The following is a 5,404-nucleotide window of genomic DNA, read 5'->3' as shown; positions in this document are numbered from 1 at the left end:
AGTGGTTCTTCAACCATTGGTTCAGTAGGTACAACTAAATTTTTTGGTATTTTGAGTTTCTTACCCATAACTAAAGATAGAAAACAAGTAAGAACATCAAATAAAAATTACTTAGTGATAAAGCAAACAAGCACACACGAGAATATTCACCCCACGCTATGGCTCCCCGGCAACGGTGCCAGAAAAAGGTCTTGATAACCCACAAGTATAGGGGATCAATTGTAGCCTCTTTCGATAAGTAAGAGTGTCGAACCCAACAAGGAGCTAAAGGTAGAACAAATATTCCCTCAAGTCCTATCGACCACCGATACAACTCTACGCACGCTTAATGTTCGCTTTACCTAGAACAAGTATGAAACTAGAACTACTTTGTAGGTGTTGTTGGATAGGTTTGCAAGATAATAAGGAGAACGTAAATAAAATCTAGGGGCTGTTTAGATAAAGACACACCTAAGTTAGTTTTAGTAGAGAGCTTTTTGTCACGAGAAAGTTATTTGTCCTTAGGCAATCGATAACTAGACCGGTAATCACTATTGCAATTTTATTTGAGGGAGAGGCATAAGCTAACATACTTTCTCTTCTTGGATCATATGCACTTATGATTGGAACTCTAGCAAGCATCCGCAACTACTAAAGACCATTAAGGCAAAACCCAACCATAGCATTAAAGTATCAAGTCCTCTTTATTCCCATACGCCATGACCCACTTATCCGTGTTTGTGTTTCAGTCATTCACGCAACGCAGACAATAAGCAAACCATGAACACATTGCAAACCCTATAGCGGGGATCCATCACGCTTGCGCGACATGGAGAGCACCATAGGACAACACCAGTAATAAAACATGCAACTCAAACCAATCACGATAATTAATTAACCCATAGGACAAATGGGATCTACTAAAAAATCATAGGATAGCCATACATCATTGGGAAATAATATATAGCGTTGAGCACCATGTTTAAGTACATATTACAGCGGGTAAAAGAGGGGTTACACCACTGCATAGAGGGGGGAAGAGTTGGTGATGACGGCGGTGAAGTTGTTGGTGTAGATTGTGGTGACGATGATGGCCCCGGCGGCACTCCGGTGCCACCGGAAGCGAGGGGGAGAGAGCCCCCTCCTTCTTCTTCTTCCTTTACCTTCTCCCTAGATGGGAGAAGGGTTTCCCCTCTGGTCCATGGTCTCCATGGCGTTGGAGGGGCGAGAGCCCCTCTGAGATTGGATCTGTCTCTCTGTCTCTTTCTGTTTCTGCGCTCTCCAGATCTGGCCTTTCACCGTTTCTTATATTCCCGGAGATCCGTAACTGCGATTGGATTGAAATTTTAACACGATTTTTATCCGAATATTATCTTTCTTGCGGCGAAAGAAGGGCAACAACTGCCTTACGGGGTGTCCACGAGGGTCAGGGGCACGCACACTTGCCTTGTGGCCCCCTCGGGCATCGCCTCGTGTTGATTCCACTTCCCAAAATTCATAAATATTCTAAAAAAATCTCTGTCAGTTTTTATCCCATTTGGACTCCGTTTGATATGGATTTTCTGCGAAACAAAAAACATGCAACAAACAGGAACTGGCACTGGGCACTGGATCAATATGTTAGTCACAAAAATAGTATAAAAAGTTGCCAAAAGTATATGAAAGTTGTATAATATTGGCATGGAACAATAAAAAATTATAGATACGACGGAGACGTATCAGCATCCCCAAGCTTAATTCCTGCTCGTCCTCGAGTAGGTAAATGATAAAAAGATAATTTTTGATGTGGAATGCTACCTAGCATAATCTTGATCATGTAATCTAATCATGGCATGAATATTAAGACATGAGTGATTCAAAGCAATAGTCTATCATTTGACATTAAGACAATAATACATCATTGGGAAATAATATATTATAGTGGGTAAAAGAGGGGTTGCACCACTGCATAGAGGGGGGAAGAGTTGGTGATGACGGCGGTGAAGTTGTTGGTGTAGATTGTGGTGACGATGATGGCCCCGGCGGCACTCCGGTGCCACCGGAAGCGAGGGGGAGAGAGCCCCCTCCTTCTTCTTCTTCCTTTACCTTCTCCCTAGATGGGAGAAGGGTTTCCCCTCTGGTCCATGGTCTCCATGGCGTTGGAGGGGCGAGAGCCCCTCCGAGATTGGATCTGTCTCTCTGTCTCTTTCTGTTTCTGCGCTCTCCAGATCTGGCCTTTCAGTGTTTCTTATATTCCCGGAGATCCCTAACTCCGATTGGATTAAAATTTGAACACGATTTTTATCTGGATATTAGCTTTCTTGTGGCAAAAGAAGGGCAACAACCGCCTTACGGGGTGTCCACGAGGGTCAGGGGCGCGCGCCCCTGCCTCGTGGCCCCCTTGGGCATCGTCTCGCGTTGATTCCACTTTCCAAAATTCATAAATATTCCAAAAAAAAATCTCCGTCAGTTTTTATCCCGTTTGGACTCCGTTTGATATGGATTTTCTGTGAAGCAAAAAACATGCAACAAACAGGAACTGGCACTGGATCAATATGTTAGTCCCAAGAATAGTATAAAAAGTTGCCAAAAGTATATGAAAGTTGTATAATATTGTCATGGAACAATCAAAAATTATAGATACGATGGAGACGTATCAGATACTAGCTATGATACCCCCTTACTATCAGCCAAGCAAAGGTGTATAGATCATTTGTGCATCGCTTTGTGAGTTTTCATCCGTTTGTTCGAGAAGCGGGGAGAAGTTTCAAACATTTTGGCCGTGAGGTGCGGCCACTGGCGTAGGCCTAGTTGGTATTTTAATTACCGATAATTCAGATGGAGTTCAGACATCATCAAAATAGATGTGTGCCTGTGGCGTGCTCTCACGACCCCGTGGAAAAAATTTGGTAAAGTTTGGCACAAGTTTTGATGACCGCTCCTTCCAAACCGGAGCATCTCACATGAAGGATCATGGTTTTCTGAAAGGAGACGTGTCAATTCAAACTTCTGTGGTCGGTGACTTCATCGTTTGGCCTCATAAAAATTTCCACGGTACGCAATCACCATTATACCACAGGTTTGATTTTCTGGCGCATTTTAGGTATCGTTAGCTATATTTAACACATTTTTTGAGATTAACGTGCATTTTGTGCATAAAAATAAAATTACAACTGGAACTGCATGTGCTATCGAAAGGGATGAGGATCGCTATTCGATCTGGGAGCATCCAACAGTGCGGACGTATAATCCGTGGGGTTTGGGTTCTGGCCAATCAGAAGGCACGACACAGATCATGGGCGGGTGGTGGGGTTTGGTCGGCACACGGCTTTCATCAACGAACCGTGTGCTATTCGCAAACCAGATTGCATATTTTTGTTCACACATACTATAGTGAGATCGATTGAGTGTGCTACCTCTACGATATAATAATAATAATAATAATAATAATAACAACAACAAAAAACAGTTCATATTCATTGCCTGAGCTGACAGCATATCAAGGTCAACATATTAACGGTTCTTACATCAACAGAAAACCGGGCATAACTCACAAATTCAGTACACGCGACAGTTCTAAATTGAACGAATTAAGTTGCAGGGTAAGCATAAATACTACTCTTACGGCTTAATTCCCATGTACATGGGGGAACTGGGATCATTAAGTTGACCCCGAATGAACTTGGGGTTTTTGATGCTTTTATGCTTCTCTGTTGCACTAGTGCGCGATCCCTTGGCTGGCAACTAATCAAATTTATCGTACTTGTCCTGATCGGCAACATCGTCGACACCCAGTACCCTTCTCTTCCCATGCATCGCTAAATGGCCGTTCTTATGCAAGGGGTCTTCCACAAAGAAAATTTGGGTAGCATCACTGACAAGAATGAATGGGTCCGCGTGATATGCCATCATTGTCCTGTTAACACAGGTCTTCCTGTACTCATCAATTTTACCTAACCAAGAGGGATCCATGCGCACCTGAATAATGCCACCTTAAGTTTCACATAGTCAAGCTCCCAAATCTCTTTGATGGTTCCATAGTATACCCTTTTATGAGCTTCATTTACAGTCATGCATTCTATTCGAATGGAGCATGTCCAAAATATAGATCCTTCCTGAATCCGTCCTGAATGACGACCCCCCTCCCCCCCAGGAAAGCGATCTGCCACTGGATCCGGAGCTTGACTCCAGACTCCCCCAACACGAGTTCGACTCTGAGTTTTGCACCACCGAGAAGTACCAAAAGTTGAGTTGTGTGCACGGGCACACTCCCGCTCGACGTGTATGCACAGAGGGATTCGACATTGGCAGGCGGTCTCTTAGTTGCCCCTTAGAGGTTAGTGCTAATTAAGTTCATCATTTTACTTCAGTTAATGCCACCGCTCATCCAGAATACTATTTAACATTGGCAGGGATATGAGGCTTGTGCCTTTGTTAACTGGCTGGATGAAGAATGGCATGGCAGGGCTCGGAGTGTTATCACCAAGCTCGCAGAAGATAACGTAAAGCTGAAGAAGAAACTAGTTGATCTGGAATGTACAATTAGTATGATGAAGCAAGAAAGAATCAATCACAGGCAACAGATGAAAGCAAGAGACAAGAAGGAACTAGCATGTGTAGTTGTGGTTGTCGCATTAGCCATGTTCTATGCGCTGCTTGCAATGATGATTAGGGGTTTTGTTTGACAGTATTGCTAAAGCACATCTAGATGTGCTCTAAGTAATGCACATCTAGGTCCTATGCCATTGGTGTTATGCGAAGATTCGTGCATATATTTTTCTTTGTCTTTTTTCTTTTCCTTTCTAGTTTGATTATTGTGGCACTCCGGCTCAGAGAAAACCGGAACGCCCCATATTCCAGCCCAGAGATCAAGGTGAAGTCTTCTGGAATACGTCACTGCTTAGTATAGAACAAACCAGCTCTCTATTACAACACGAATATGAATACAAGGGTTCCGATATTACAATGAATAACATAGGCACGGCGACACTACGCCAACCACGGTTTCTCTATACAAGAAGATAACAACTCGAAGCAGCAGAACAACTACTGGCAGCGGAACAACGAATGGCGATGATGGACTCCAATCCGCAGGGACTTTGGCTGGAACATTTATCCTAGCTCGCGAACACGGGAACAACACCAAACAAGCAAGCAATCTAGGCATGACCTACAAACTGGCATGACACGCCAGGTCAGTACATTGAATGTACTTGCAAGCTCACAATAACCAGAAGCATTCAAGACAAACAACAGCATGTCAATTACAGGTTAAGCAGGAATTATCATAAGATCATCAGGATAACATAACATGAACAACATGAACATAATACTGCTAGAACAATATGATCATGGCAAGAACATATAAATCTGATGATACTAGCATGCAACATGATGACACTACATGCATCATTTATTCTGTTCGGGTTACCTCGTAACCATCACA

Source organism: Triticum aestivum, chromosome 6A (assembly GCF_018294505.1).
Source record: "Triticum aestivum cultivar Chinese Spring chromosome 6A, IWGSC CS RefSeq v2.1, whole genome shotgun sequence".
NCBI lineage: Eukaryota > Viridiplantae > Streptophyta > Magnoliopsida > Poales > Poaceae > Triticum > Triticum aestivum.
This window is presented reverse-complemented; position numbering follows the sequence as displayed.